Source organism: Pseudopipra pipra, chromosome 2 (genome assembly GCF_036250125.1).
Source record: "Pseudopipra pipra isolate bDixPip1 chromosome 2, bDixPip1.hap1, whole genome shotgun sequence".
NCBI lineage: Eukaryota > Metazoa > Chordata > Aves > Passeriformes > Pipridae > Pseudopipra > Pseudopipra pipra.
In genome coordinates, this window is record NC_087550.1 from 84,486,014 (window position 1) to 84,510,998 (window position 24,985).

A 24,985-nucleotide genomic window follows, 5' to 3' on the forward strand; every position below is an offset into this window, starting at 1 on the left:
GAGAAGCTGAGTTTCTCCTAAAAATTGTCTGCCAGGGTGATTGATGAAACTTTAAAACACAGGATTGTAAAGATTCAAAAAACAGATGAAAAAATAATAATAAAAGAAAACCTCTCTACATTTTTATTGTTGTCTTAAGCGCTGATGGTTGTAAGGCCTGTCTAATGGTTTCAGGGGGCCTGAGTCAGGGGTTTGAAATCATTAGCAATATTGATGCCTCTAAGAAGTGAATGTTTAATACTGCCTTTCTTGTGGCTGGGCAAATTACTGTTCAGCCTGCTACTTTACTTATAGACAAAAGAGCCTTTATTTCAAGTGGTAAAGGTTAGGGAGTTGGTGCTGAAGACCCAAGAAAATATCCTGGCATATGAATATGGTGTACACATGTGTATGTGGCCAGTTTCTGTTATATTTAGCTATTATCAGTATTTACATACCAGAGTAATTCAAGGTTTGAAATAAGAGATTGCACAGCAGCCAAGGGATAGCCCCTCTGAGTGTTTTAAAGACTCTGTCATTGGGAATAGGCTGTGTGCACGTTCTTTTCCATCCCTGCTGTGTCAAATATTGCAAACTATAAACTTAAGACGTTCTTAACAAATGAAAGTAATGACTAGTTTAAAGTTCTTGTCATTGTTCAGAATAAGGTGGATTCTGTGTCTGTTTCCAGTTTTGGGCATGACACAGAGAGGTATTTCCACCTCTAACGCTGACTGAGCTCACTGGAGACTTTGGGTACCTATGCTGGAGTTGGTACCTATGCTGGAGCTGTGATTGTTTTCTATACTATATCCATAGGAGTGGGATCCTTTCCTAAATATTTCCTTCAATATTGTATTCATTCAAAATTTTCTGTGTATTTTTGATAACAAATAATACAATATACAGCTGCAAATGACAGATGGATATTTTCACCATTTAGTGAAAGACAGTCGCTTCCATTCCACGGCACTGTTTTCTGTGTTGGGGACATGGAAGGATTTCCAAGTGATCAAAAGGTGGCAGCAGATCTCTGTTTCATTTCTCTTGAGGTGACTTCAACCCACTGGAAAGAGAGAAAAGAAGAAAGGAAGAAATAAACTTTTAAATTAACACACCAAAAAAAAAAGGTATTTCAATTTTAATGCCACAGGTAGCTATGAAAGGATTGTCTCTCACCTCGGCTAATCACAGTTTAATAGATGTCTCACCAAATATCTTGAAGATTCAGCAGAAAAAGGAAAGGATCCTGCCAAGTGAGAAGCACGATGTGAATGGTAGCCTGGGAAACACACAGACAGCGGCCTCCGCGAATGTGCAACCAAGGGCAAAAGTAGCCTCCACTCTCACACCAAACATACCAGAATTGTATCCTTACTCACAGTGAACAAATGCAAGTATACAAGCCTGATACATCTGTAGTTGAGTCAATGGACTGGATAACGCAGCTGTCATCCTTTCCAAGAGCAGAACCCCTTTGCCTTCCCATGCCCTCTAGGAGCAATTCCTGGGCAGATGTAAATGGAGAATTTCTTTTATTCAAAGGGAAAAGTTGCTCTTTCTTTCTGGTAACTCTGTTCAAGGGAATTCTGCAGGAGGGTCACAATGGATCCTCCTCAGGCAGGAAGACTTCCCTCCCCACAGGACTTCCCAAGTAGTGTTCAGGCTATAGAAGAGCCAGGACTAGGAGCAGAAGCCCATGGCAACCCATCATGCTTGCTTTGGGTTCTCACTTTCTGGAGAGATGTCTGCAGCCTTCTCATGTCCCCTAGGATGGCAGAGACTCGGAGGATTTAAAATTCCGCATTTCTGTGAATCCTGATGGATGTCTCTACAGAGGCACTCCCAAACAATTGCAGATCATAATACAGACAAAGAAAGAGGAATTATTGATATGCCTGTCCATGTGTTGCCTCTCCATGTCTTTGCTTCATTTCCCCTTTCCACTAAATTCTTTTTTTTCCCTTTTGATCTGCAGACACTACACATTGTAACTGCTCCAATCTATGAGTCACTGACACAGAAGGTTCACTGTTAGAAAAGGAAAACAATTTGAAGGCGGAGGAGGGAACTACTTATTAACTGCACTAAAAGGGGCATAATTAATGATTTGGTTGTAAAGGTGAGAATCTGAAACCCAACATTTACTAAATAGTTTATTGTTACAAAGGAAAACTATTTAAAGAAGGTGAGGTGGAGCTTCCCAGTGAAAGGGAAACTTAACTTTCTCTAGGTTGATCGTAGATGTCAAAACACATTTTAAATGAACTTACTTCCACTGGTGCAAGGCAGTCAGTTTTGTTTATTTGAGGACTGCCTCTGATTGTTTAATTTAGTTCCTTTGGAAATAAACAAAAGTATTGGGTTTGATTCATGGATCCATAAATCCAAAGGGGAGTGGCATGAGCATCTCACCTGACCACAACATAAACCACACTCTTTCACACACTGCATCAAGCCCAGTGACATGAGATGGTTAATTTAAAATACATCTGTTATGAAAATAACCAGGTTTGACTTAAGGACTGCATGGGAGGCAGTGAAGTAGTCCTGATTTTCTGATGATTACTTACCAGTACAGTTAAATATTGTACCTTATTTTCAGGTTGGATGTTCCTAACTGATACAGGAAAGGCAGCAGCTACAGAGTCACAAGGACAGCTAATACACTGGCAGAGGCTTGGTCAAAAACATATCAGATATCTAGAATACAAAAAGGAAAATCTTGAACATGCATCCATTAAGATATTGCCCATTACAGTACACCATGCAATCTACAGTTTTCTTATGTCTGTTGTTTTCCTCCACCAGCAAGTTCTCGGTTTGTCAATATTCAGAACTTTGCTACAGTATATTTCACTGGACAATGTTAAAGAAATAAATCATAATGGACAGGAAAAGCACATCAGCAAGCTGATAGTTGTCTTTTCCTCCACCAGCTTCTCATGTTAAGGACCCCCTGCCCTCCCATCTCTGATTTTCACTGGAAACTGTTGAGCTCAGCACCAATACTGTAAGTAAAATTATGTTACATGGTTCTCTATTCACATAACTGAAAGCAGACACTAGCCTTTAGCTATAAAATCTTTTAATTCCATTTAATTACAGTGTTAATTTTTATGATGGTTATTTTATTTTACTGTGAGGAGTATTATGTTTTGGAAAAGGTTCCAGTATCACAAGGCAGATGTCACTGGTGAGTAGGTACCCTGCCTCTACCAGGCTGCTCTAAAGGACAGCAGTTCACAAAGGAGTTCAGCATCTTGGCAAGATCATCCCATAGGAATGCCCTGGCTGGCCAGCTCATTGCTTCTCCTGGGGCTGCTCCTGAATAGATTCCCTGGAAGCATCTGGAGAGTCCTATGTGTCCACCACAGACCAGCACTGAGATCCCAACCACCAGTATAAGAAAAGTTTAAAAAAATAGGAAAATTATGAGACAAATAGTTCTTAAAGGGTGATGCTGGTTGGTAGAGCTATGACAGGTTAGTATTACAAAACCATTTAGAATAACTTACAGGAAGAAGTTCAATTTTTAGGAAGGGGATTTCACTAGTAGAAACAGTGCCAGTACTGTAAAAAAAGGTTGTTATGGAAAGGAGGTTGGAATCTAGTCTCTCAGATCCTTGAGGTAGGAAGAATAAAGGGAAGAGATTTGGAATAGCTTTGTGGCAAACTAGTCAAGAGATGGCTCAGGGCCAGGACTCAGCCTGTAAGAACATTTTTCTAGCTTGGGGAACTCATTGACCTGTTCCTATATCATACTGAAGGAGGGAGAAGGTGAAGATCTGGATTTGGTCTGCTCAATAGGAGCAGCACTGTAGCAATATATCTATATCTGTTTGAACCATAGCACCTCACTGGGAATAAATATAGGTTTTAGTATATGAAAGTCAGCTATCCATGCTTTGGAGGACAAAAGAAACCCCAAATAGGTGTGAGAGGCAGAGTCTGTGAGACATTGAGTGCACCTCTAGCAACTCATCCTGAAACTGATATGAACTGAAAACATTGTCCCTCTGGGGATTAAACCTGAAGTAAGAGACTAAGGGCCACTTCTTTCCTAGTGTCTTTTTTTCCAAGCTATTTTATAAGACTAAAGGATGCTAATTTCCCTTGCATTATAATTGACAGGAAAGCATTTCCATTTACTCCCTTTTTTCTGAAGCAGTAACAACCTGAGATGATTGCTGCTATTATTTATAGACTTAGTCGTACTTAAATATTTGCTTTCTAAGCTCGACTAAACTCTGCCCGGCTGCTTTTTTAATTTCAGGTTGAACAAAGAAAAAAATTGCACTGTTCATTTTACAAGTGACAAGAAATGTATTATTACACTCATGGCTCTATAGAGTAATACAAACACAAGGCACAAAGTACAAGACTAAGTTCCTCTTAGAGATGACAAAAAGGCATTATACTTTATACTGGTAGAAAAAACTTATAGGTCAACCCCCTGTTTGTTCATGTCATGTTGTCTTTATACATGCAAGGCTGCATTGTATCCAGTCACATTTTTCCTGTTCACTTATGCTAGAGAATAACTGTAATCAAGACTATCACACTCTCTTATGTATCTATGTAAATAAAGATCACTGCCTCTGATCTATTTAGAAGGTAAGATGTAGTACAGAAATTCCAAAATGCATGGAATAACAGCTACACTACTAATCTGAAATACTGTAGACTAAAAATAACTCTGCTAAACCAAGTCACTTAAGAAAATAAGTTCTGAGCCTTTAAATACTAGGAAAGTGTTCTTAGAATTATAGAATCATAGAATGGCCTGGGTTGGAAGGGACTCTAAACATTACCTAGTTCCAACCCTCCTGCCGTGAACTACATCCAGCCTGGCCTTGAACACTTCCAGGGATGGGTCATCCACTACCTCTCCAGACAACCTGTTCCAGTGCCTCACCATCCTCACAGGAGAGAATTTCTTACTAATAGTTGGTGTAAACCTACTCTCTTTCAGTTTGAAGCCATTCCCGCTTGTCCTGTCACTACATGCCCTTATAAGTAGCCTCTCTCCTTCTTTCTCGTAGACTCCCTTCAGGTAGTGGAAGGCAGCAATCAGGTCACCCCAATCAGGTCTTCTCTACTCCAGGCTGAACAATCTTAATTCTCAAATATCCTCTCTGAACAGGATGACTTAAGGTAATCCTTTTTTTAAAGTTCTGATGGCCCATCAAAATATCAAAGTTTATTTACCTGGAAATTAAGAAAGGACTAGGAAGTCCCGATTACCTCTTCCAAGCTATGACACTTGAGCTACAACCCCACACTATACCAACCAGCAGAAAGCAGAGTGATTTCACGAAAAGATTAGGAGGAGTAGGTTTCCCGCCTTTGTTCATCCTGACCTGAATGGATCCACCTTCAAAACACACTGCAAAGACCATTTTTTTCTGAAGCACATTATGTGGAGAAGAGACACCATCTGAAAAAAACAGGGTAGAAGGAATTTTGTTATTGCTTTTCAGCTACTGTTGTTTGCATCTCAGGATTAGGTTTTTTTAGAAGTGAACCACTGATGCTACAGGCCAACACAAACCTCAGTTAGCCTTTTTAAGCCAGGCTGTACGCCGGTGCAATGGGGGCTTGAGAGATCAGGAAAACCATAAGAAACTAAGAATGTCATAGTACGTCAAATCAAAAGTCCATTCCATCTAATATCTTCTAAAAGAGCATTTAAAAAAAAAAAGACAAAAAAAAAATAACAATACTTATGTGAAACACATTCCTCAATCTCTATTGATTTATGGCTCAAGAGCTCCTTTGCATGTGATGACATCTTTGCATTTAAGTGAAAAGGAAGTTGTACAGTCTGCAGTGGAGGGAAGAGGTAGGCATTTAGGAAAAAGGATGGTTGATAACACAGTAAAGGGGTTAAGAGCAGGAGGAGACAGCAGGTGTCTATCCTGGTTTCTGTAAAATGGGAGCACTGACCTGAAGCACAGGGAAGATGAACCTGTGAGCTACTGGTATTCGTTTTCTTACTCATAGCATTCATTAGCTCTTCTCATAGAAACCCTTGTTAAGTCTGTGAGACCATCTACAGAGTACAATATTACTCCCTTATTGTATCAGGTTCAGTAGCTGTCCTAAACAGCCAGAATGATGTATGCTATGAATGATGTAGCTTGGACTTTTTCTGATGTCCACTTGAGATGATGTGAGCTACAGTGGAAACCTTTTAAATATGCTGTTTTATATACCTACTGTTCACTAGCAGGAGCAATATTCAGAGCAGGGGAGGATTGGTGGTGCCAAGAATGTCTTATTTCACAGTAAAAAGTAAATATTTTAAAAGTACTTTCTATGGCAGTAAAGCAGGGACTATTTAAATATGACATCCATATTTATAACGAGTGCACTTTGATCTGTAAACAGTCCTTAAAAATTAGGTAGGGATATTGCTTTTAGTAGTTCATTTGCTAGTCCTGACCTACAGGTGTGTGCAAAGAGAGCATGTTTCCTACTGCAGTCAATTGACTTCCCCTGATTTACAACATTTTCAGTCCCTGCTTCATGTGCTCCAGAGGGTTGAGTTCCATTTTCTATTTGGAAATAGGCAGGCAGCAAGATAAGAATTACTTTCACACATGACTCTGTTTGCATAACACTTGCTTCCACTTAGTAAGAAATACATTATTATTTCAAGCTACATTTCCTTTGAAAAACAATGGTTTAATTTGAGCTGTGAAATGTTCCTTTACACTTCTTTTTTTTCCCCAACCTTTTTTAATATGAAGCTTCAAGTAAAATCTAAAAGGCTGACTGAAGTTTTACACTTAGTTCTGTTTGTGGTTTTGGGGTTTCTCATGAAGTTTCTACTAAACGATCATTTTAGAGACACATTTAGTTCATAGTTCAGTAGCTCTGTGTGAGGGCCGTGCACCGTTACTGTATTCTATCATTTCCCCAGTTGTGAGTCGCTGTTCTCTGGATGGATAGAAGGAAGGATGAGAAACTGGGAAACATAGACCATCCCCCTAAGCCCACGGAAACTCATTGTTAAAGAAGCTGTGATGAATTTGTTGTGACATTCACTTTACTGTGGGAAACTTCCAAGAGAAGACTAGGACAACTAGACATTGAGAAACTACTAATAATATTGTCTATCTATTAAATCAGAGAGAACAAAAGATAAGGGGAAAGTAAAGGAGATCCACCTCATCAGCTATCTCCACAATACATTCTAGGCATAACAGGCAACTTTCTTCAGCTCTTTGCTTCTGTTAAATGCCATTAACTTCACATTTTTAGCTCCTGAAAGAAGAATTTATGGCAAATCCCATAAGAGAAACCTGGTAAAATGTGGTTCATTATAGCTCACATTTCTCCAGAAGGAAATATGAGTGTGTTCTTGTTAAAGAAAATCAGAGTACAGGAATTACTCCACAGCCCCACAGCCAGCAATCTCTTACCACCAAAGCTGTTGGCAGCCCACTGCCTGTAGAAGCTCCCATCTCTAAATCTGAAGCCCATATACAAGAACTCCAGAATCCAAAGCAGTGACTTTGATATATAAGATAAATTTAACCAGATTATTCCATTACCAGTAGCCATCCTGTTGTGAATGTAAGGAGCTCAGCATAGATGCTGTGCTTTCCAGGATGTTTTTAGGCCTCATCTAATGAAACCCATGCAAATACAGGTATGGTGTTGGTTAGGGCAGTTGGAAGTTAAAGCCATTTCAGTTACACCTGTACCATGCCCTTGGAAGCAGTGTCTGTGTGCAGGGCAATATTACATCCTGCTCCTCCTGGGTCCCACTCCTGCTGCCACTGACATTTCATACTCTCTGCACTGAGAGTCTGTGCCTTGCACCTACAGATTTTCTCTTTTCTAAGAGTCCCAACACACTTTTTAAATGCAAGGTCTCACCAGGACAAGCTGTTCATAGCTGAGTGTAAAACCACCAGCCCAAGGTTCTTCACTCCTTTGACTGAAAGAGAAGATGAACCTGATATCAGTGGAACTCTTATGAACTCAGGTAAACAGTTGGAACTGGTCCCATTTTTACTGCAAATGGGATTACTTTTAAGTGACACAGAGTTTGCCTGCTTGGTTAGCCATGTCTGACAGAAGTTCATTGCAGAGAGTTGAGTGAATATGGCACTTGAAAACTTGTGAGGAATAACAAACTTTAAAAGTGCCTTCACTGCAACAGCATTAGAATCAAGAAATGTATAAATAACTCCTTCTTTATAAAGTTACATAAACCAGAAAATGTCAGGCATCTCTTTTTTGCTTTTTGTAAGAAGCTTTTCAGGAGATTAAAAGAGAAACACAACTATGGTAAATCCAAACCATTCTGTGACTAACAAGGATTACTAAGAATGCTACTCTTTTAAATTAAAAAGTGTACTTCAGCAATTCTTTTTAATTATTACGAAAATTTTTTTGTTGAATTTATTCTTGCATGTTTGTCAAAGCCCTGAATTTTTTCCTGTCATGAACATAGCACATTTTGTACAAATCTGATCTGCATTTGCATCAGTACAGACATGTCTGTGGGTGTGTGGTTTCCTCCTGAAACAGTTAGACTGGTACAAGTGCTACAGTGGACTGTTACCCTAGGATGGAGACACTTTCTCTTAATTTCATTACAGAAGTAGATAAGAGAGTAAAAATGTGTAGTAAAAACGAGATGCTGACTTTTAACAGATCTTAATCAGCTTATTAAGGACAGTCTGTTTTGCCTTTTTTACTTAGTTGTACTTTGCTATAGGAAAATATCTCTCTCCTGCTAAAGTCAAAACTAATGTTCATAATAGAAAGAACAAATATCTGTAAGCTACAGAAAGTACCTTGGGGGACATCCTAGAGCCATAAAAGAAAGAAGTACAATGAGGAAAAAAACATTTTTTTTGTCACTTATCATAAACATCAGAAGAGAAAGAAGTTAAAAACCCTGAAACACAAAGTAGTATTTGTAGTCATGCTCTTACTAATTGAGGTTTTTCTCTTAATTTCAATTTTAATGACTCTCTAAGTTGCATGACTACAGCTGGCTATTATCCTTTTAATTATGATGTTTCCAAGACAATACCTGAATTTAGTGTTCTCAAAATGTGAACATAAGATTTTTGTTACATTTTGCACAGTTTTATCTAGGTGAAGATGCATCTTTGCATTCCATATCAGCCTGCTCACAACATATCTTTACTACTGTTTCTCAGAGGGATACTATTTTATACCCTATAGAAACAGATACAATCAAAATAGGGACCTGGAAACACAATCACCAAGATTTGCAAGGTTATTCAGCTCCCAGAATGAAATCTTGAAGACAAATTGGGCAAAAAGCACTTAATCCAATGCATGCAGAATTGGTTGTCTTAAAATGTGAATCCAAACACTCAGTGTACTAGAGCTAACATAAATGAGATGGAATTGGGTGAAGGGAAATGGGAGGGGGCAGAGAGACTAAGAAAGAGAGAAGCAATAGGAAATCTCAGACTCTAGTCTGAACATCAAAAGCTGTTCCTTTGTGTTTTGTTCAATGATTGCTTAATATAAAGGAGTTCTATCTTTTTTATCTGAAATTGTCATTGAATAAAATGCATAAACAGGGCAGTCCAAGGAGAAATGGAGATGTGGACTTTTGGATCCTGTCAGACAGGAAAAAATGAATGTGAGCCTCCTGTGGCCTGGTCAAATGCTCTCTAGCTATCACCTTAGTGTACAATGAATGTGCCCAAGCCATTTCCTGCTACCATCTCTCTATGATCTATCATGAATTTTTTCTATGTCCAAGCCCTTTTGTCCAAGTGCTTTTGGTGTGCATTTTTGGTGAACACAGGTTTGCTTGGCAGCTTCAGGTGCCTTTGGTAGAGGAAGACTATCCTCTGAATCCTTCTAGGATTTTGCTGTGAGACAGAGCCCAGGTAGACTGTACTTCTTAGCATGTAGACTGCTTTGGTTTCCTGGGAGCCTTCAGTGAGAAAAAGTTGTGATATCTTCACAGCTGGGGGCTGGGCAATTAGCATTTTCAATCATTTTTGAATTTACTTTATGTGACTAATACTTCATTTTGGAATGTGATCTTGAGTGTTGTGCACCCTAACTTTGAACACCAGGGTAAGAGTCACGAGTTTGAGAAGCAAATGGAGAAAGAAAATAAGAGTATGTCAGCTAGTAAATGTAGAATTAATAGATAGATAACATTAGACACATTTCATCTCATAAGTTATAGTTTAACCGTCTTGTATTAACCATCAATTCTAAATGTTCTTTTGCACAAATTATGTTTGAGAAAAAAACCCAAAAACTCATAATTTGCCCAGACTACTAAAAAAGTAAAATCATAGGATGTGGATTTTTTTCAGTACAATCCATGCACAGCTGTAAGTTATTCCCTTTGCAACTTGGACAGAACATCAACTACAGCCATTCTGTAGCTGTAGGATGATAAATCAGAGGGGCCTATGGAAGGAATGGACATCAGTAAGATGCAGAAAATAACAAATGAGTTCTTCTTTTATCTTTCACGCTGAAATCTGCACTGTCCTGTTCCCCAAAGCTACACAATGAGGAAAACAAATTTTCAAAGAGCTTTCAAAGTTTGTAAGGCTCACTTCTGTATTCCAAGCCAGCAATACAGTTATAAGTACTACAGAACACATGGTTGACTAACAAAAAAAATTAATGAAATTTAGAAAATCTTGTCTCCTAGCAGACTATACAAGCACATAAACCTGATACTCAGACTTCCTCACTGACATTTTGTGTGTAGGAATGATTTCTGTTTCTCCAGAAACTTAGGAGTCAGAGTCAAAATTTTATAGCTTGTTACAAGGGTTTGTCCTCTTTCAAGGAAATTGCTGCTGACAATAAACATTTAGGGGTTTTTTTGATAAAATAATGTCTCTCAGTCAGGTAGAATCATTCCTTATACTCCCTTACCCTGCCCCAACATACATATTTCCACCCTATGAAGGAACGCAAATCAGATTTTTTTTCCCTTCCATCGTTTTATCTATAGATATTATGTTTTCTACCATCCAAAATAAAATCCATTCTGTCTTCAAGTGGTCTCAGATAACTACTTGCATATCTAATTCTTGTTTCTACTAACATTTTGAGACAGTGCTTTTTTATGTTTTAATCCATTAAATCAAACAATCAATATATTTTCAATAAAAACAGACTTCATCATCATGGCTAGGCTTCACGAATGAAGATTTGGGGAGGGCTCAACCCACATTTGTTACAAGCACGCTGGTGGCTAAAAAGGCCAATACGAGACAGGCATGTCCAGTTGCAAAAGGCACAACAGAAAGACTCCTTGGGTGGAATATTCTGCAAGGCACAAATCTTTCTGTGTTGTCTTTTCTCCTCAGGTGTTTATTTCGCCAAACTCTTTTATGAAGCTTTCCAAAAGCACTGTATGCCTTTGCTAACCTGTTGTCTATCTCTCCGTCAATCTTACCATCCAAGGAGATGAGGCTACCTAGGTAATTAAACTGCTGGACTGATTTGAGCACTGATTTGCCAGTGGTGATATGGGAATGATGGAAGACTTCCTGAGGTGCCGGTTGATAGAGAACTTCTGTCTTCTTTAAGCTGACTTCCAGCCCAAAGAAATCAGCAGCATCTGCAAAGCAGGATGTTAAACGCTGCAGAGCTGCTTCTGTGTGGGCAACAAGGGCGTCGTCATCAGCATAAAGCAGCTCCCAGACAAGATGGTTTAAGGTCTTAGTGTGGACCTTCAGTCACCTTAGGTTGAATAGGCTTCCATCAGTATGGTGTTGAATCATCCTGATCATCGAGGTCTGCAGTGGCCCTTTGGAGCATCGTGCTGAAAAAGACTGTGAATAGGGTTGGTGTGAAAACACAGCCTTGTTTCACACCACTGGTTATTAGAAAGGGCTCAGCCATATCTGACTTGGCTGTGTTGATCCTCATGGAGTGAGATGATCATTTTAAGGAACTTGAGGGGACAACCTAAATGTTCCAAAATCTGCCACAGACCTTTTCTGCTCACAGTATCGAAAGCCTTGGTGAGTTCGTTCTGTTCCCTACACTTCTCTTGCAGTTGTCTGAGAACAAACACCATGTCTGTGGTACTCCTGTTGGCTCTGAAACCACACTGGCTTTCAGGTAGAATTCCTTCTGCTATAGCGGGTATTAGTCTGTTCAAAAGTATTCTTGCCAGGATTTTGCCAGTAATGGAGAGCAGAGTAATACCACGGTAATTTGAACAGTCTGATTTAACTCCTTTCTTCTTATACAAAGTGATGATGACTGCATCACGAAGGTCTGATGGGAGTTCGCCTAGTTCTCAACAGCGCACCACAAACTCGTGAAATTTAGCATGGAGTGCAAGGCCCCCATGTTTCCAGACTTCAGGTGGAATTCCATCGACTTCAGCTGCCTTGCCAAATTTCACCTGCTGTATGGCCTTAAGGGTTTCTCCCAAAGTGAGGGCAATATCCAATTCATTCTTTAGCGGTTGTTGTGTGATGGACTGAATTGCTGAGTCTTGAACTACACGGTTGGTACTGAAAAGGGTCTGAAAGTGTCCAGACCATCGATTCAGAATGGAGGTTTTATCTGTCAGAAGCGTTTGACCATCTGCACTGAGTAGAGGACTCTGGGCTTTGTATGTAGGCCCATATGCTGTTTTCCGGGCCTCGTGGAATCCTCTGTGATCACCCGTGTATGAGCATAATTGTGTTTTTTCAGCTAGATTGATCCACCACTTGTTCTGGATGTCACGGAGTTTCTGTTGAAGCTTGCTGCATGCAAGACAAAAGGCTGCTTTTCTTATGTGACAGGATGGCAGTGCAAGGTGTGCTTGGTGGGCGGTTCTCTTCTTCCTCAACAATTCCTCGATCTCTTGATTGTTTTCATCGTACCAGTCTTGTTCTTCTTGAGGGAGAACCCTAAGGATTCTTCAGAGGATTTCAGGATACTGTTTTTAATATGGTGCCAAAGTGTTTTAGGAGAGGTATCTGTAGAATCAATGGAATGTTTTTTGAGCCTAGTTTGAAGATTGTTTCTCACTGTGGTTGATTGGAGGTTGTTAACTTGGAGTCTCCTTCTTGGGATACTGCCCCTTTTAGGTTTGAATTTAAGACTGAGGTTAAGTTTACAGTTGATGGTCTGTTTGGCATTCTGCGCTGGGCATCACGCAGGTATGGTGGACATTGCGGACATCTCTCCGTCACACCAAGACATAATTGATGAAGTGCCAATGCTTGGATCTGGGATGTATCCAGGTTGACTTCAAACTATTTTTCTGCTGAAAGATAGTGTTAGTGATGGCAAGCTGTTGCTTTACACAGAATTCCTGTAGAAGTCAACCATTATCGTTGCAGTTTCCAACACCATGCTTGCTTAATATTCCTTTCCAGGCTTCAAAATTCTTACCTACTCTGGCGTTGAAATCACCAAGGATAATGATCTTATCATCTGCAGGAACCTTCTGGGTAAGGCGGCACAGGTCAGTGTAAAATTTATCTTTTTCAGCAGGGTCAGCTTGGAGAGTTAGGGCATGTATACTAAAGATGACAATGTGTTACTTGTTGTGTAGGGAAAGGTGTAGGGAGATAATGCGGTCAGAATGACCTGATTTTCGAGTTTAGGAACAATAGAGTTTTTAATCCTGAAGCCGACTCCTAAGAGATGCTTTTTGGTTATGGGTTTACCTGACCAAAAGCGTGTGTAACCAGCACCATGTTCTCTAAGGCTGCCTTCCTCTTGGAGATGAACTTTACTGAGAACAGCAATGTCGATGTTGAGATGTGACAGTTCATGGGCAATTAGGGCAGAGCGATGCTCAGGACACCCACTATCTGCAGTATCAAGCGTGGTTCTGATGTTCCAGTGTGCTAGAGTCAATTTGGGTACACCTTTGGAGGCAGGTGCATGCCTTTGTCTTTTGATCTTTGTGTGACTGCATTTGTAGGTGATGTCACTACAGGGCTTTGCAAACGTGGTAAGGCCTTCGAGCCCGCGCAATGGATTTTTCAGGTGAGACACAGTGTGCGCGGAACTGAACCCACCCTTTAATCCTAAGGTATATATGCCAGGGCCGAGCGAGCTTCATTTTAGGAACAAAATATGATAGGGCAGCAGAGAAAAGTAATATAAAAAACATCTCATATGGCATATTGTCTCATAGACACACCAAGAAGAAGAAATTATGTGGAGCTTTTTGCTGTTCACTGTCATTCTTAAGTCTCTCTGCAGTATTTGCTTCTTCCTCCTTTGGAACATCTGCCTTTTGTATTTTTCCCCACTTGTATCAGTTTTCTTGGACTGATTCTCAGTTTATTTTGTCCTGTCCAGATGCTTATATCTCTCTTTATTATTTCTGTATTGTTTGCACCTTCTTTCCAATCTTTCATTAACTGTGAATTTAATTAAACTGTGGTCATTAACATTCATTTTATGTGCCTCACTAACAGGCTTCATCTTCTAGTTCTTAGACACTTAAATAAATAAAACCTAATAGAGATTCCTGTGGTACCTCACTGGACACCTTAACCTAGTTTGATATTTGCTGCTTAACTGTTTACCAAACTCCTTTGAACACTCTTCAAACCACAGAAGAGCACGTATATTCAAACCAAACTGAATTAATTTTTTAGTCCAATTTTCATGAGACTCCATATTGAATGCTTTAGCTGAACACAAATAACTTACATGTCTCCCTTTTCCTTTTATCTATGGAGGTGATGATTCTTCAACACTTATGATCATGCTTAATTTTAAGCACGTGTTTAAAGTAAGTGAAAGTAAACACTACTTGCAGTTAAATGAGTCATGCACATGCTTGCAAGATGGTGGCTTATTTTCCTACCTCAAAAATAGTTACTGTAAATCTGAGGTCTTATTGTACATCACATCTTTATCCCTCCAAAGTTAAATACAACAAGCTTTATATGATGCCAAAACCCTCAGAGACAGATGAGTCTCAATTTTGCTTAGCAGCATATTTAAGGAAAAAAAACAAACTCAGAAACAGGATAAAATGATAAACTCACATACCAATAACCAAAGTTTTTACAAAAATTCATGAAGAAAAGAAATGAGCAAAAGCCTTTGAATGGCTTGTATAATTACTTCCAGCCCAATTAATGGTTAAAACTGAGGTTCTCCTACTAGAACATGCAGCTATATTCTTGCCAACATTAGTGTTAAAGTTGTCAAAAGTGAGACCAAAACTTTAAAAGATGTAACTCAGTGTCAGGCAGGCTTATTGTTTTCTGTAGACTTCTATAAAAATATTTCCAGTTTCTATAGTACTGATTTCTCAGCCCTTTCAATTACAACATCATGAAAAAAAGTATTTCACACTAGAACAGGAATTTAAATGTATAAAATTCATTTAAATTTAAAATGTGAGAGTAAACTAAAATATCTAGGTTGATTAAAATTAGGACATCTTTCAAAGGTAAAATAGGAAAAAAAAAAAAAGAGAAGTTCAGAGCAGGGATTTACTGAGGAAAAAAAGTAAAAAATTGTCCATCAATTTACAGGTGACTTTGCTTGCAGCCCCTGCCATCTTTCCATTTCAAAAAGCAAAGTCCAAATTATCCTTGTTCTCCAACAGTGGATCTGACATCTTCTGCACCAGGACTGACTGATGATGAGCCATGTCGTTAACACAGCACCTTTTGTTGCAGTAAATGGCTCATGGCAGGGATGCTGGCTGAGATGACGGATCCCCTTGCATCCTATACAATAGGAAGACTGGTACAAAGCTTTTGAAGTCGCCTGTGAAAGTAAGCTTTATGAAAAGGGGTAAAGTAAAATATTTAGAGATGGTTAGAGAAACGAAAGAATGAGCACAAAGCACATCTTGTTAGAGACACTTTAAAAATCGCATCCTCGAAGTCTTAAGCGGCCTGAATAGAAATATTGTATGCATGATACATTTATATACAGACCTGACACAAATCCTTTTTACTCCAACAGAGGTGAGTAGTCCAGTTAAGGTCAGTGGTTCTCTTAGCCAAATGTGTTAAGGAGGAAGTTCATTCTTAATTTGGAGACTATCTAAGAGATTTCTTCATGTGGGGTCTTTAGTTATAGAAAAATCGGGCATTTTAAAAAATACAGATCAATGAGGAAGAACGAAGTAAAGATTGTGTTACCTGAACTGTGATGTCAGAATTGACTTTTTTGTCTGTTCACAAGAACCAATGTAATTTCAAGTAATCTGGACACATACATATGTTTACATAAATATGTGTGTGTAATTTGGTTTGCAGTTGTTTATGTACTCTATAAATAGATATTATATTAGGAATAATATATTATTTTATTTAAAATTACATAGGTAGTGTCCTACATGTATAATGTTTATTTTTATTAAAATATTTTAAATAAATTAGTGTTACCCAATTCAAGAGAACAGAATAAATAGCAAAACACGTTTTATTTAAAATAAATACATAAAATACTGTGAGACCAGAGAAAATAACTCTAAGTGCAAGTGGCAGACGAGGGAACTGAACCCAGAAGTGCTAAGTGATGCCAACAGTGATTAGATTGCTTCTGAGAATCAAATAATGAGCAAAACTCTTGGGACAGAAATATGAGGAAGGAAACTCTCTAAGAACTTCCTCCCTTAGATCTCTTTCGTGCCTACAATCCTGCTCCCATCGAGCATTTCAGCAGCTCCTGTGTCAACTCCGCTTAGCCATCTTCAAGAAACTTTAAATTTTACCCTTGTACCTTTTGCTTGAGTAACTGTGCTGCTCAGCTTCATTGAGATCAAAATGAAGCTTTGAAAAAAATCACAAAGATCCTTATCAAAACCCTAACGAAGACATTTTGGTTCTCTCCCACTTAAACCTAATCACAGACCTTCTGAGAGGATTGTTTCCACTGAGGTTAAGCAACTTCTGCCAAATATTTCAGTATGACAGAGCAAGGTAAAATTTACATAGGATTGTAAATTTACATGTAAACCATATTTTTTTGTGGCAAGAAAATTATAATATTCAATCTGCTCTTCATTTCTGTCCTGTGTGCTATGAGCTGGAGATTTTACTCTATCCCTTGAGAATCCCATTTTGTGTGGGTATAAAATACAGACGTAAAAGTCCTACAGAGCAGTGGGATGTAATGTAAAATATAAAGTTCATTTAGGTTGAACTCCCTCTATATTGTGGGTAATATTATTCACATGAAAGAAAGTGTGCTAGTTCAAGTGACTAAAAAATTGTTTCACTTTTATGACAGTGTTATATTTTACCTATATTGTATTTTTTTTTGTTTAAATGGACATATGTGAGAAATATTAACAACGAATAATATTTTATTATTTGTATTACTAAAAATATTTTAAATTAGATATAATATTTATAAATAAATATATTATAAATATTACAAGAATACACATTTCTATGCTTGTTTAATCTGTTTAAAACTGAATATTATCTTCATTCTTAAAAAAAATAAATTGAAGATAAATATGTGTGTTAAAATTGTTTATTGCTTGTGCATAGAATTACCAATTTCTTTTTTTTTTCTTTAAGAAAACTAAAAAAATATTTTAGGGTCTGATATGGCTTCTTTTGAAATCAACATAAAGCCAGTAGTCTTAGCCTCAAATTGACAAAATCTTATATGAAGATATTTTTCATTTCGTGAATATTTTAGAAGCTCTTTTGGGTTTTGAATTCTATCTCAAAATATTTTTCAGCACCATTTTTCCTGTGGGACAGTGGTTCTAGGTAACACCTTTTTCAGTATCAGTGTGTGCATCATCATACCCTACCTTTTGTTTCATTCTACCTTTGTTTTTTAAGGGAAAATGTGATGATGTGTTATCTGAACTCTTTAAATCTTACTTATGAGATTTCCTATATGTCATGCTGGGCTATCAACAGCCATTCAAGCAGACACCAATCTACACCAATAAAGACTGCATAAGTTCCAATCCAATCCCTTTATGTTGTATTTCATTTACTGCACAAACTCAATTATCTGGACTGCTCTATTATCGAATCAGCCCCATAAGACCAATTTCCCCTGTCTTACATATATTTATAGGACTTGAAAACTTCCTTAATGTTGTATTATAATGCTAATTGGTGTAATTTTTGATTATTTAAACAAATCACTTACCCTTTGTTGACTGGTTACTATGGCTAATGAACCTGTAATTTTATAACTTTCAGAGGCTCTTTCCTAAAGAATACTCAAACATCATAGAAGATACAAAAGTATTTCCAAAGCTCTCTTCTCCCAGCAGATAGGACTGCATGTATGCTTTGAACAGTGCCTAATATTGTCTAACAAGTCTAATCTGTAAAACAGATCTTGTTCAACAGGAAAGAGTTTGTAAAGATAATAAACTCATTCTACTGTATTCCCTGTCATATGTCACAGAACAGCGAGACTTAGGAAACCCAGATCTTAATACAGACCTTTGGCCAACAGCTTACCCCAAATTCCAATTATTCAGCCTCCAGCAAATAATAAAATCATTTAACTAATCAATGTAATTAATCGGTGTAATATCCTTATATAAGAATTATCTGTTCCAGATGCACCTGCATTTTTTCATCAGGATGAAAGCATGTATTTTCAAATTTTTAGATGACTTCTTACCACATCAAGTGTAGCTTTTATGATCAAACACTAAGAAAGAAGACATTTGGATAAAACATTTCCTTTCATATTATGTTATTAACATGAGATTCAACCTAACAAACTGAAATTTCAAACAGGTGTAGTCCAAAGCCAACATGGAAAATGCAGTGTTTTCCAACATGTTGGGTTTTTTCTCCTGTAAATAATTAACTGGGCAGTGACCTACCAGAGCACCTAAACAAAATTCTCTTTGTTTACCCAGGTTATATTACAATTTTTATTATCTTCAGTAGAAGCCTTGCAAAAGAAACAATGTGTTCCTTCCAAAGCATTTATAAATGTTGAATTATTCTCTTCTGAGCTGTTCAACCCTGCTACAAAACACTCAGCTGGGCAGCCATGGTAACACCTCTTTGGTATCTGGAGAATAAGCACCCCTTCCTCTTAAGCAATTCCCTACCAGCTCAGTGCAATCCCTCCAGCATCTTTCTACACCTCAGAGTCTTTGTGCCCTCATCTCTCTCTTTCGCTGGTGGCACATGGCCTGGGGAGGGCCCCCTGAGAAGTCACGAGATCCTTATAGTATCAATAGCCCCGGACTTGACCTCTCCTTAATGCTCCTGCTTTCAAATCTTCTGCAAGATGAATACAGAGAAAAGACGCACACATTAGCTCAGGGAAAGCCTGGGGGTAGCAACTTTTATTAAGCCTCCACTTCACAACAGATAGCATCAGATAAAGTATTGTTTTCTGTTATTGCACTGGAGTCCTGCTGCAATGGCTTTTTTTTGGAGAGGATGATCAAGATTCCTGATTTTAATGGCAGTTGAAGAAGCTTTGAATCACAAAGAGGAGACTCAAAACACATTGATCAGGTTCTCTTGAAAGGCTTTGGATTGGAGTTTTGGTTTTTCTTTTTTTTCCTTCTTTTTGTAATTTAAACAACAAAGGCAGAGACTGAGATACTGGATTCTGAGATGCTCTCAAATGCTATCTTTTTATTAAACTGAGATAAAAAGCAAAATGTTGTCAGGGAAAGACATAAGGAAAAGAGTAATTCTTAAAGAAAAAATGTGTTAAGAACAGTTCATGGGATTCTGAAAGACTACTGTTTGGTGGGGTTTTTTTCTGTTTTACAATTCATATAATCTTCATTTTATTTTATTCATCTTTGCTTTACCAGGACATTCAGTAAGCTAACTGTGCTCAAAACTTTACCGCATCAGTAGGAAGTTAGCATCATAAATACAAATACATAATTTTTCTGTATTGTAGTAACAAATTAATGTACTGTAGGACATATACATCTGTCTTTTTTACATCAACATTATCCACAAAAAATTTCCTTGAGGTCTTGATCCACCTTCTGCTGAAATTATTTCACTAAAACCCACCAATGTTCAGGAGAGGATCATGAGCAGCTGGGTGTCATTCTAACCTGAAATTGTGGATTGGTCAGAGTAGGTTTCATGGAACAGTAGCTGAGAAGGCTACACAGTTTAGGCATAATCTCTGAGATTTCTGAGTTCTTACTGCACTGAGTGCAGTGGTGCACACTCAGGCAAGTTGGTACTGTAAGATGCTATGCTGCCATGATGTGCTATTCTAGATAAATACTCCTCCAACTATTCAAATATAATAGCACCCAATTTTGTCTCAAAACAAAAGGAGAAATAATTTTAAGTCCATCATCACTTTGCAATTAATGATGTCATCTAAAGTCAAGGTTTTTCCTGCCATATCTGGCAAAATGAAAAGACTAGAAAGCAAACCAAGCGGGAACTAGCAGGTAAGGAATTCAAGAGTTACTTATAGTCTGAAGCAAAAATCTGCTAGTCCTCTTCGGCTAAGTAGGTCCTCCAATTGCGTTTTGTGGCTGTTGTTTGGGAGTTGTTCAAGAATTCTTCTTTAGTATGAGGCAAAGCATGCCAACAGCTTGACAGTGTACCAGATTGCATTTTGGTGCTATGAAGTGTTACAGGCACCATTTAGTTTATTAGAATGTGCGCCCTGCTTTTCCAACAAGTCTTCTTCCTAGTACCAAGACTGCTGGGCTGTTTTTTCCTGAAGCCCTAGCCACTCTAATGGGCAAAAGTGTAAAATATCAGCCAGCAAAACTGATCTTCCTATGGTAGAATGAGCACCTGTTGCAGTGTTCACATCAGGGATAGTAAAGCTGTGATCTTGCATTGCATGTAGCTCTTGGGAATTTATAGGATGACCCACCTAAAGAGTTACACCATACAATGGGTATGGGGGCATTCTAGTTTCAGCTGACTACCTAAAATAAGGAAATATAAATATACATATATATATATATACTCCACAGTCCTGTCAGATTTCACTGGTGGATATCTTTTCTTCGCTGCTCCTTATAAATTCTAACTTAAGCTGAGGATTCACGAAGAAGAGAAATATCCAGTGACTTGGCAAAACCATGATGTCTTTCTAACTTTTTGCCTTTTATCTATACATTTGCTGGGCTTTCCCTCCCTGAAACAGATTGGCAAGATGAAGCATTGTCTATTATCACTGTAATGCGATTTTGGTCTTTATGAGTTCACTTTGCTACCACATTTATTTCTATCACAGTACTGACAGGAAGTTCCAGTCAGGAGTAGTGTTCCTATGTGCTAAACCTACATAAACACATAGAAAAAATAGCTTTCACCCGTCTAGAGCAAAACTTACCATGGATAAGAAAAATAGACCTAGCAAATTGGTTAAGGACAAGTAAGAAGGCAAAAAATCAGAACCAGTCTTCAAGATGGCATCAGTTGATGGTACGTCTCGAGAAGAAACGAGTGTGGTGCTGATTCAGACATCCTGGTTACTGCTGTGCAACCTGCAGACTGCTGCTGCAAAAACATTCTGCTAAAATATAGCCCCCAGACACTGCACCAAGCACTCTGAATGGATCTGACGCTTATTGGAGGGAGTGCACCTTCTACTTCATTTATCTCTGAGCTGAGAAAGTGGAGTATAATTGAACATGCTTCCCTCTTTAGTGCAATTTGCTCATGAACACTGTTACCCTGAGAGCAAGTGGGCATAAAAAGCACTCCTTCCTCAACTAGGGAAAGAATGTGTGCACATTCTTACACTGCCTGTGTACAGGAAATCATTCTCAAACCTTCAAAGACATTGATGGGGGAAGGGAGAAGGCTGGAATGGCATTCCTTGGGCAAGAGCACATGAAAGTCTGGTCGGATTAGTGTAATATATTACGCAAATGTGACACAAAAATGTTCATGGATTACACTTCCTTCGCTGTATCATATTAGCACCTCATCATCCCAGCCTACCACAAACAGATGCTAACAAGATATGAGAAGAGAGCTAGAATATGCTGAGGTTTCTGTCTCACATTAGTAGTGTGCACAATATACTGTGATTCTGCTTGCCAAATGTGATGCACAAATTACTAATGTATAACCTTTGAAAAGAAACAAAACAAAACAGGACATTACTATAAAAAGTGTGTTCACAATGTGCTGCAAAAATGAAGATATGTGCTCTGTATGGCGAAAGTCTATCCCGCCTCCTGCGAGGTCATGGAGATAGACAGGAGTGTGTTAAAGTCCCTAACTGCTACTCGCTAGAAATGTGCTGTTCCCTTCCAGTGAGTTTCTTTAGATACTTTTGAGAAAGTCTTAAGGCATTGATTTACTCAAATTGTATGATTTTAGCAGGCTTCAAATGGTTTTTATTTAACTGGATCTTTTCTTTGCAAGTAAAGTTGTCCTTGATGTTGAATCCGAGGACACAGAAGAGCATCAGTCATGTGCAGCCCAAGCTCCAGCAAAGCTCTGGGAGATCTTGACTCAATACACTTTCTTCCTTTCATTCAGTATTATGATTCAGTAAATATGATGATATTACACATAAACAACAGCCTTATTATACCAGTTACCTTTTAAAGGACCATAATACTATGCAGATGCACATGCTCACTTTTATACAGTAAAACCCACTTTTTCCCCATACAACCTCACTTGACATGCAGAGCTAAAATCCGGAAAAACGCATGTGCATATTTGAAGATGCCTTTTTTTTTCTCATGTGCAACAGACAAAATTTGCAGCTACTGAAGAAACAGCCTTCCAGATTGCCATCTCAAGTGCTTTACTGCACATGAATATGTGGGAAATTATTATTAATAATAATAACAACGATATTTAAGAATGAAATGCACATTATATAAACTGAGTTAAGCTATGCATCAAAAGTTTATTTTTGTTTTGTTTTAGTATATTTACATGGGGGAAATAAATAGGACAGATAAAATCTCCTTGGCTTTCTGTCTTGAAACGGTAATTATGCCAGGCCTTCAGTGCAGTAAGGTTACGATTATCCAGCCCTGTTTCTGGTTTCCTCTAGACATATGTGCAATATATATATTGCGCATAAATTGGCTCAAGCTAATTATTTTTAAATAACATGTATGCTTTTAAAAATAGTAAGCAAAAATGGAACTGCCTAAATCTATTGTGGCTCATGATTTGTTTTTCCCCAGGCATTAAAAACCTGTGTCTGATCTTTTCTTGAAAATATTTTTGAGGGGGCAGAGCAGGGGGAAGTTTTTCTCCCAGGTTGAAAACCAGATATAGTTTGCCCTGTTCTGTGTCCATCACAACCACAGCTCTCCGGTTTGAACAGAATCTCATCTGTTAGAACTCAAATATGAAATGTAGCCTGAAAGGATTTTTTTTTTCCTCACATGATTATCAATAGGGGGCTATAAGGAATTGGTTGGACACAAACCTCTTTTTATTACTATGGAAAAACTTGCTTGTCAAACAGCTGAAATATGAGTTTTCGAAAATTGGTTATTTGTAACAGAAACCATAGCACATTATTTTACAATCCATAACAAGGATATTGTGAGAGGAAAACTGTAGCTGATGGTGGAATAACAGTGAAGGAGCACAATGACAACATTTCAAGTCCTGATAGATACTTTTGGCAGGGACATCAAAGCTGTTGGCAACAGCAGTCACTATAATCGTATGGAAGTGCTACGAAAGGTGTAAAGCACTGATGTCTCAGCACCTTTGTCACCCACTAATGGGAGTCTGATGCTCCCTGCTACTTTAAGGAGTGGCTGTACTCCTTCCACTGCTTCTGTAATGTCATTGCTGAGGTGTATTTGCCATTTCCTCAGCTAATTTTACTGTTTAAAGCACCCTGTAGCAATGGGAGAAGCTCAAAAAGCACACATTGGCAAAAGAGCTATACATGGCAATACTAGGAAATGATGAGCCCTGCTTGATGAAGTTTGTCATCTGGGCTGAGTAGCTACCCCATGATCAGACAGCAAGAGAGTGGTGGTAGTGGTGTTTTAGGAGAAGCCAAAAATCTTGATTTGAAGTTCTCTGACTAATCCCAGAGTTCTAAACACTTTATAAAATCCTTTTTGTAACTGGTTTCTATCTACATTTAATATATTTGAAAAAAAAAAAAAGAGATAAAAAAATGGTACATTAATGGTACTTAATTAAATTACATGAACATTAAATAAAAAATGAGAGAGTGCATCACCATGATTCAGGTCACATTCTCTCTGTCACCCAAAAAAATTGGTGAGCAAAGAGCTCAAAGCACACTACCAAGTGTGTTCAGAATCAAAGGCTTTTTCCTACAGGGAGTTGGATGGGAGGAGTCTGAGTTTTCCTCACATGTTATTTGTTTATTTGACTATCACTGGTTGACAGTATGTCTGCTGGTTAATGAATGAATCTGGTTTTATGGCTTTTGCACTTGTGCTTAGAGGTCACCCTAGGCATACTTCACAAATTAGAAAAATAAATTAATTAATGAAACTTATTTTCTACTGGGAAACTGCACCTGAAATAACAACTATTTTCTCCAATGTATTTAGCTGTGCTCTGCCAGGAGGCATTTCTTCCCTCTTTCTTGGCTAAAAAACCCTACTATCCAGCAGGTTGCAACCAGGTGCTGTTGAGTAATGATGACTTTACAAACTCTCATATACTAGCTACTTTCGAGCAACACATTTTAATTCTCTAGCTAAATTAGGCTTCTTTTTCCCTTTGAGTTATGCATATATTTTGCAGATGATGTTTATCTGCCTGAATTCAGGCCGCCCACGCAGGTACAGAGAGAAAGATGCCTCCCACACAAAGGTTCTCCTGCCGTTCTGCTGCCTTCTCACTTGAGGCCCATCAACCAGGCCAGGCAGTCGAGCAGCGGTGGCCATCAGTGCAAGGTTTGGAGACTTTATTTTCCATCAGAGGAGACAGATTAAAGTCCCTTCTTCTAGATTTATTTTTTATTTTGGAAAAATCCTCATTCCCAGACAACCTGCTTATGGCGATAAAAGTGAAAAGGAAAAAAAAGTAATGAAAATAATGAACATATATTTACTACAAATCAGAAACAGTTTTAAATTATTTTCCTTTCCTCAAATTTTTTTAGACTC

The 24,985-nt window shown here is 38.2% G+C and overlaps 1 long non-coding RNA gene across 2 annotated transcripts; it reads right to left on the bottom strand.

The window, feature by feature from the left end:
• Positions 1–895: 895 nt before the first annotated feature.
• Positions 896–7,798, bottom strand: LOC135407029 (uncharacterized). 2 transcript variants are annotated; one of them, XR_010426652.1, is made up of 4 exons: positions 7,410–7,798; positions 5,343–5,419; positions 2,574–2,682; positions 896–1,045 (listed from the first exon to the last, which is right to left on the bottom strand). It is a non-coding gene; the product is annotated as an uncharacterized LOC135407029 (long non-coding RNA). The 2 variants fall into 2 exon arrangements; XR_010426651.1 differs by lacking the exon at positions 2,574–2,682 and having other exon boundaries at positions 7,410–7,784.
• Positions 7,799–24,985: the final 17,187 nt, after the last annotated feature.